At 42.5% G+C, this 8645-nt stretch overlaps 3 non-coding genes across 3 annotated transcripts; 1 reads left to right on the top strand and 2 right to left on the bottom strand.

The window, feature by feature from the left end:
* Positions 1 to 1435: 1435 nt before the first annotated feature.
* Positions 1436 to 1549, top strand: LOC140310648 (U5 spliceosomal RNA). The gene has a single exon (XR_011916699.1). It is a non-coding gene; the product is annotated as a U5 spliceosomal RNA (small nuclear RNA).
* A 3259-nt stretch (positions 1550 to 4808) lies between these two features.
* On the bottom strand, positions 4809 to 4992 carry LOC140310424 (U2 spliceosomal RNA). Its single transcript, XR_011916497.1, has one exon. It is a non-coding gene; the product is annotated as a U2 spliceosomal RNA (small nuclear RNA).
* A 308-nt stretch (positions 4993 to 5300) lies between these two features.
* On the bottom strand, positions 5301 to 5414 carry LOC140310780 (U5 spliceosomal RNA). Its single transcript, XR_011916819.1, has one exon. It is a non-coding gene; the product is annotated as a U5 spliceosomal RNA (small nuclear RNA).
* Positions 5415 to 8645: the final 3231 nt, after the last annotated feature.

Raw genomic sequence — 8645 nt, 5'->3', positions numbered from 1 at the left:
CACACCAAATCAGAAAGGCTTTTTTCTCTCTTTTCTACATTATGGACTGTGGGGACACAAAACCGCTCTCTCTCTTTTTTTTTTTTATCGTGTGCCAGGGCGTTGTCTCACGTATTAGATTATGCTTAAGATACGAATGGGTTTATCAGTCACATCAGAATCCATACATACTGATCCTCCCGTAATAAAATGGTCGGATCTTATCAAACACACTTTGTTTCGTGTGACAATCAAGTCAGCGAAACAGCGTATACACGTCAAGACACTGAATCAAGTTTGCCACAAGAACTCATAAGTTTGGCAGTATTGCTCTGCCGTCAGCAATCATACACCCATTTTATTTTCGTGAGACATGTGCAAGCACCTGTTCATCTACTGTTCTATCACTATGAATTAGTGATCTATTATCAATAAGGATACTTCTACAACTACTATCAAAGTATGTCCAGACTTCTTATGTTGTCAGTTGCTATATATGAATAAGTGGGTAGCTACTGACAAGCATTAAGCATGTCACACAACCCTAACATATAACATTTCAGGACACACCACACAGTTAACAACCACAGTGAAGCGTGTCAAAGCCCAAACATGTAACATTCAACAGGACACTTACACAACACATTCAAATCAAACAGTCAGACAACATACAAGAACATATACCCCAGCCGGCATTGCTCCCTGCCTATTTTCGTACAGCACACTATGTGTGCGCACACCTTTATTCACAAACTCTTCAACTTATACTCTTTTACCGAAGCTGCTACAGCTCGATTGGCCGAATACCCTTTGATCCTATTTCGGTGAATTTGACATCTGCCTTACATATAACAGATTAGCGGTTTAGCAGTTTTAATTTAGTTTGAGTGAAGGAATTCATTTTATAGCAAAATCCGAAATCGTGAAGAACTCATGAAAGTAAGCTTATTCTCGGATTCCTGAAACTTTAGATTTGCTCTTTCTTTTACTGCAAAGTACAACGTTGTTTTTTTTGTTTAAATCTTTCTAGACATGGTAAATATTAAGGACAAAGCAGTTTTCACATAGTTTGAGTGAAGGAATTCATTTTATAGATAAAATCCCAAGAGTCTGCTGAGAAAAGAGAGTGAATGCGAAGTAGACTTTAACACGGCTATGGGAGCGAGCCGAGTGTGGGCTAACCGGGAGAATTGCTTGAAAGAAACGCGACACCGAATGAGCGATCAGAACAAAGCCTCAATACGGGATTCTCGTGGTGTTTTTGTTGCTGCCTTGTCTTTTGCACAGAGTAAAAGACAAGGCAGCCATCGAATAGGGCCCGATTGTTCCTGGTTGGTCAGCCGAGGAGCAAGGGGGGGGGGGGGGGGAGCAAGCGTCTCAACCAAGCAAAGCTCACCATGGGGAAGGTGGCTATGCCAACTAGCCTGATGCCCTGCTCCCGCAGTGACGGATAATCGTACTCTGGTTTCTCTTCATAACGTACAAGTCTTTCGCCTTTTACTAAAGATTTCTGTGGAGAGCAGCACTAATGAGTTGTTTCTATTTTTGGCAGGCTTTACCTTTGCGGGTGAAGCCCTTTCTGTCTGTGCAAAAGAAATCTTCTTACTGTGCAGAGTGACTTCTCTGAGTAGAGTCGCCTTACTTGTTGCGACTGTGCCGATGTTCGAAGCTGGAGTGCAAAGTTGTTGCTTGAATGGTGCTTGCTGGAGCGTGCGGGAGTGCAAAGTTATACCATTTAAAAGGGCTGAAGAGTGCTCAGTGCAGCGGGTGGGCGACACTCTGGCCACCTTGAAAACCGAGGTTACATCCACTAGCAGGGGCAGCCCAAGTTCTGCCGCAAGTGTGGTGAGCATGGGCACCTGGTTGAGGCTTGTACCAAGGTGTTATGTGGGAAGAGCAGAGAAATTGGGCAAACTTTTGGAGAGTGTCCAAATGGCAGGAAATGTAATCTCTGTGGAGAATTAAATCACCTCTTCAGAGATTGCCCTAAATCTTTTGCCAACAAATTAAAGACGGTAAAGCCACAGTCAAGCCAACAAAGAGAAGGACCAAAGGTGGCAGTTGGTGAACAAAGTGAAGAGGTTGACCCAATAAATTCAAACTTCCCGCCAAAAGCTTGGATTGGAAGTGAGGAGCAAAAAGGGGAGGGGTCTGTAGAGGCCTCACCACTCAGTGTTGAAGTCTGTGAGAATTCACAGGCAGAGGGTGGAGCTACGCTAAATGAGGAGGAAGAGCAGACAGGTGAGTCTAGTGAAGATACTCACCTCCCCGAAGGTCAACAGCCGAAGAGGACGGCATCTGAGCCTCTGATTCCCCAGTGGTATCAGAGAAGAGGGGAAGGGTTAGGTCCCTTTCAGACAGTTCTTCAGTGGAAGAACCTAGAGTCTTCCCCTCCGACTCACCAAATGAGGTCTCCTTTTTAACTTCAGCTCTGCAATCAACCCCCAGGGACTCAAAGTTAAATGCAACATTGCGTCAGAGGCCAACACCGAGAGTCCGAAAAGGAAATATAGATCACCCTACTCACTTTTCACCTAAAGAAATGAAGGAAGAGCTAGTTTCCCAAGAAATAACCTGTGTGTAATTTGTTTTGATAACTTAGAAAAACGAAAATGACATACCTACTTTCCTTTATGCTTTTAATGGTTCTCACCTTCTCAACACTAAATGTGAGAAGTGTGAAATCAAAGACAAGAGCCCAGAGTATTTTATCCTTCTTAGACTCCATAAAATCAGATGTGTTTTTAATACAAGAATGTGGACTACCTTTTTTAAAAAACCATAGACAATGGGAGGAAATGTGGCCCCATTTATCGATATGGAGTGGCTCAAATCAAAATAAAAATGATGGTGTGGCCATTCTAATTAAAAATCCGCATGTTCTGGTGAAAGGTAGCACAGTGGTGAGAGACGGACGGGCACTTTTAGCACACTTGAATTTTATGGGGCAAGACTTTAACCTCTTAAATATTTATGGTTTCAATGGAAAAAATGAAAGGTATGACCTTTTAGAAGATATACAGCTTTACATGCTAGGGCAAGTACCTTTAGTTGTAGGAGGGGGTTTTAACTGTATCTTGAGCAGGAAAGATAGAAAAAGAGCAGGGGTAGATTTTAAAGTGGATAAGACTTCGATTTTACTTCAGGGCATATGCAGGGATTTTAAGCTTACTGACTGTTTTAAAACCATGCATCCCAGAGAGGAGGGCTTCACCTGGTTTAGTCATGATGGCACCAGAGCCTCTCGCATTGATTATTTCTTTACTAGAGATTGCCCACCCACTGATGTTAGATTAACCCCTGTTTTCTTTTCAGACCACCTTATGCTCTCCTGCACCCTTTCACCCCCTTCTGGTGTGACGGTAGGAAGTGGTCTGTGGAAACTCAACTGTTCCCTGTTGGAGGATGAAATCATAGTCAGTCAGTACAGGGAATGTTATAAAGAGTGGCAGACCCTTCAAGACCTCTACGAAACACATGCACAATGGTGGGAAATGGTGAAGGAAACGACCCAGACTTTTTTTAAACAGCAAGGTAAACGTAAAAAAAGGAAAGAGAATAGATGTATGATGGGACTACATAAACGCTTACAGCGCTACTTTAAACTAAATCAGTGTGGCATAGACTTTAAAGAAGAAATCAAAGATGTCAAAAAGGAAATGTCAGTTTCAGCAGAAATAAAGAGTAAAGGAATTTTTGTAAGAAGCAGGGAGCAGGAAATTGAGGAAGGTGAAAAATAAAGAAAGTTATAAATAAAAAGGAGTGTATTCAAAATCTAAAAAGAGAAGATGGGTTTTTAACAAAATCCACACAAGAGATGATTGAAACTGTACATACCTTTTATAGTAACATGTACAAAGAGAAACCAGTGCACTTGGAAACATCGGCAGAAATCTTAAAATTCGTTGACAAAACCGTAAAAGAGAATGCACACTTGACACAGAATTTTACTGCTTTAGAGTTAAAAAAATGCCTAACAGGTTTTAAGAGAAGTCGAGCTCCGGGTTTAGACGGGCTTCCTGCAGAATTCTATCTGACCTATTGGGACCTTTTATCATCAGACATTTTAGATGTTTTTAAAGATTTTGAAAAACTCGACCGACTGCCTGACAGTTTTAGAGTGGGAATAGTGACTCTACTTTATAAAAAAAATGATAAGACTGAACTAAAGAATTGGAGGCCCATCACACTTTTAAACTTTGACTGTAAACTTTTTAGCAAGGTTTTAGCGACACGGATGTCCTCTGTTTTAGAGGAGGTAATTCACCCAGACCAAACTTGTGCCATCTCAGGGAGACAACTCACCGACAGCCTCGTACTGATTCGAGACATCATTGATTACGCTAGAGACAGAAACACCCGGCTTGTCATCTTAAATTTAGACTTTGAAAAAGCATTTGATCGGGTCTCGCATCAATATCTCTTTCAGGTGTTGCAGCCATCGAAAAGGGCCCGATTGTTCCTACTTGGTGAGCTTTGCTTGGTTGAGACGCTTGCCCCCCCCCCCCCCCCCCCCCCCCCCTGCTCCTCGGCTGACCAAGTAGAAACAATCTATTCGATGGCTGCCTTGTCTTTTACTCTGTGCAAAAGACAAGGCAGCCACAAACACCACGGGAACACCGTATTGAGGCTTTGTTCTGACCACTCATTCGGTGTCGCGTTTCTTTCAAGCAATTCTCCCGGTTAGCCCGCACTCGGCTCGCTCCCAGAGCCGTGTTAAAGTCCACTTCGCATTCACTCTCTTTTCTCAGCAGATTAAAAGAAAGTTTCATCTTGGGCTCCCTGAAACTTCCATCCTGCACCGCTGTTTGCTTTTTCACAAGAGCAGAGGAGAGCGCACCGTTCCCAGCGGCACTGCAGTACCGGGTCGAGGCTTGGAGTGAACGGAGCAAGCTTCTTTTTCAACTCCTATTCTTAAAAATCCATTTAATATGTTGTCCTCGTATAGAGGACATATTAAACTGATAAGAACAGATACTACACTTGATCTTAGCCAAAAGGCCGAGAAGCGATAACTGTCCACTGTTTCAGGTCCGAGGGCCCTTGCTGGCACAATGCGCACTTGTAGCAATGTTCTTTTTATGGCCATAGGTGGCCAGAGTGTCACGTTGCACCTCCGCCCACCCGCTGCACTGAGCACTCTTCAGCCCTTTTAAATGGTATAACTTTGCACTCCCGCATGCTCCAGCAAGCACCATTCAAGCAACAACTTTGCACTCCAGCTTCGAACATCGGCACAGTCGCAACAAGTAAGGCGACTCTACTCAGAGAAGTCACTCTGCAAAGTAGCAAGATTTCTTTTGCACAGACAGAAAGGGCTTCACCCGCAAAGGTAAAGCCTGCCAATAATAGAAACAACTCATTAGTGCTGCTCTCCACGGAGGTCTTTAGTAAAAGGCGAAAGACTTGTATGTTATGAAGAGAAACCAGAGTACAATTATCCGTCACTGCGGGAGCAGGGCATCAGGCTAGTTGGTATAGTCACCTTCCCCATGGTGAGCTTTGCTTGGTTGAGACGCTTGCCCCCCCCCCCCCCCCCCCCCCCCCTTGCTCCTCGGCTGACCAAGTAGGAACAATCGGGCCCTATTCGATGGCTGCCTTGTCTTTTACTCTATGCAAAAGACAAGGCAGCAACAAAAACACCACGAGAATCCCGTATTGAGGCTTTGTTCTGACCGCTCATTCGGTGTCGCGTTTCTTTCAAGCAATTCTCCCGGTTAGCCCACACTCGGCTCGCTCCCATAGCCGTGTTAAAGTCTACTTCGCATTCACTCTCTTTTCTCAGCAGACTCTTGGGATTTTATCTATAAAATGAATTCCTTCACTCAAACTATGTGAAAACTGCTTTGTCCTTAATATTTACCATGTCTAGAAAGATTTAAACAAAAAAAACAACGTTGTACTTTGCAGTAAAAGAAAGAGCAAATCTAAAGTTTCAGGAATCCGAGAATAAGCTTACTTTCATGAGTTCTTCACGATTTCGGATTTTGCTATAAAATGAATTCCTTCACTCAAACTAAATTAAAACTGCTAAACCGCTAATCTGTTATATGTAAGGCAGATGTCAAATTCACTGAAATAGGATCAAAGGGTATTCGGCCAATCGAGCTGTAGCAGCTTCGGTAAAAGAGTATAAGTTGAAGAGTTTGTGAATAAAGGTGTGCGCACACATAGTGTGCTGTACGAAAATAGGCAGGGAGCAATGCCGGCTGGGGTATATGTTCTTGTATGTTGTCTGCCTGTTTGATTTGAATGTGTTGTGTAAGTGTCCTCTTGAATGTTACATGTTTGGGCTTTGACACGCTTCACTGTGGTTGTTAACTGTGTGGTGTGTCCTGAAATGTTATATGTTTGGGCTGTGTGACATGCTTAATGCTTGTCAGTAGCTACCCACTTATTCATATATAGCAACTGACAACATAAGAAGTCCTTGTAGAAGTATCCTTATTGATAATAGATCACTAATTCATAGTGATAGAACAGTAGATGAACAGGTGCTTGCACATGTCTCACGAAAATAAAATGGGTGTATGATTGCTGACGGCAGAGCAATACTGCCAAACTTATGAGTTCTTGTGGCAAACTTGATTCAGTGTCTTGACGTGTATACGCTGTTTCGCTGACTTGATTGTCACAAGAAACAAAGTGTGTTTGATAAGATCCGACCATTTTATTACAGGAGGATCAGTATGTATGGATTCTGATGTGACTGATAAACCCATTCGTATCTTAAGCATAATCTAATACGTGAGACAACGCCCTGGCACACGATAAAAAAAAAAAAAGAGAGAGAGCGGTTTTGTGTCCCCACAGTCCATAACGTAGAAAAGAGAGAAAAAAGCCTTTCTGATTTGGTGTGTGTGCTCATAGTGCAGAGTGTAGAGAAAAGAAAGCCGTTTTGGTGTCACTGGTGTTGTGACTTACACACACACATTTCTAAATTGAGAAAGGAAATTATTTTAGAGGAAGCACTAGAGTTTAGATCCCACATTTGTTGATAGGCATTCATTTATTTCTTCACTTCTGATGAAGTTTCAACAATAAACAACAAACTTTGTATTATGAGAAAGAACCAGACTCATTCTTCAGGAATCCGAAAATAAGCTCTATTTTATGAGTTATGCACGAATTCGGATTCTCCTATAAAACGAATTCATTAACTCAAACCAAGTTAAGACTGCTTTGTGAGAAAGATGAGAAAGAACTTCTTCAGCAATAAGCATCTCTCGACATATGACGAAATACAGATTTTGCTATAAAATGAATTCCTTCTATCAGCCTGACTTAAAACTGTTTGTCCTCCTTATTTATCCACTTCAAATCAAGTTTCAACAATTAAAAAAAAATTGTAGTTTGAGAAAGAACAACTTAATCTTCAGCAATCAGTATAAAAAGAGGTGCAAATGCCAACCATACATACCTAAAAGGTGGAGCGGAAGTATTCAGCTGCAAGTAGGTGTGAATGTTCGACCATAATTTGTAAAAAGCGGGTAAGAAAAGGTTCGAATGCCCGACTATATATTAACAAAAGCGGGAGGAGAGGTCTTCGGATGAGAGTGGGTGAGAATTTCCAACCATAATCTATAAAATACGGTGAAAAAAAATATGTGAATGCCTCATAGAACACTAAAAGCGGAAGTGTTCGGCTGCAAGAAGGTGTGAATGTCCGACTATATTTGGTGAAAAGCAGGTGAAGCAAGGTCTGAATGCCCAACCTTACATCATCAAAAGCGAGATCAGAGGTGTTTGGCTGCAAGAAGGCCATAGTTTGCCAAAAGCGGGTAAGGTGCGAATGACCGACTAAATATCAACAAAAGTGGGGGCGGAGGTCTTCGGATGCAAGTGGGTGTGAATATCCCACCATACAAGTATGGTGGAGAGGAAGCTGTGAATGGCCGACCATAGTAAAAGGCGGGTGAGAGAAGGTGCGAATGTCAAACCATACATAATCAAAACAGGGAGCGGAGGTGTTCTGCTGTAAGAAGGTGTGAAAGTGCGACCATGGTTTGTAAAAAGCGGGTAAGAAAAGGTGCGAATGCCCGACAATGTATGATCAAAAGAGGGAGTGGAGGTTTTCGGCTGCAAGAAGGTCTGAATGTCCAACCATAATTTGTAAAAACCGGGGAAGAAAAGGCTCGAAAGCCCGACTATACACCATCAAAAGTGGGAGCGGAGGTGTTCAGCTGCAAGACGGTCTGAATGTCCATCAATAATTGCTAGAAAACATGAAAGAGAATTTTCGAATATCAAACTGCACATGATCTTAAGCAGGAGAGGAGGTGTTCAGCTGCAAGAAGGTGTGAATGTCTACCCATAATTACTGAAAAATGGGTAAGAAAAGGTGCGAATGCCTAACCATACATCATCAAAAGAGGGAGCGGAGGTGTTCCGCTGTAAGACGGTGTGAATGTCCGACCATAGATGGTAAAAAGCGGGTAAGAAAAGGTTAAATTACCAGACTGTACACAATCAAAAGAGGGAGCGGAGTTGTTCAGCAAAGAGAAGGTGTGAAAGTCCGACCTTGGTTTGTAAAAAGCGGGTAAGAAAAGGTTCGTATGCCCGAATATACACCATCAAAAGCGGAAGCGGAGGTGTTCGGCTGCAAGATATTGTGAACGTCCGACCAAAGTTTGTAAAAAGCAGTTAAGAAAAGGTTCGAATATCTA

Source organism: Leuresthes tenuis, unplaced genomic scaffold, assembly GCF_036924035.1.
Source record: "Leuresthes tenuis unplaced genomic scaffold, fLeuTen1.0.hap1 SCAF_6, whole genome shotgun sequence".
Lineage (NCBI taxonomy): Eukaryota > Metazoa > Chordata > Actinopteri > Atheriniformes > Atherinopsidae > Leuresthes > Leuresthes tenuis.
The sequence above is the reverse complement of the archived record's forward strand: the minus strand, read 5'-3'. Positions and strand labels throughout refer to the sequence as shown.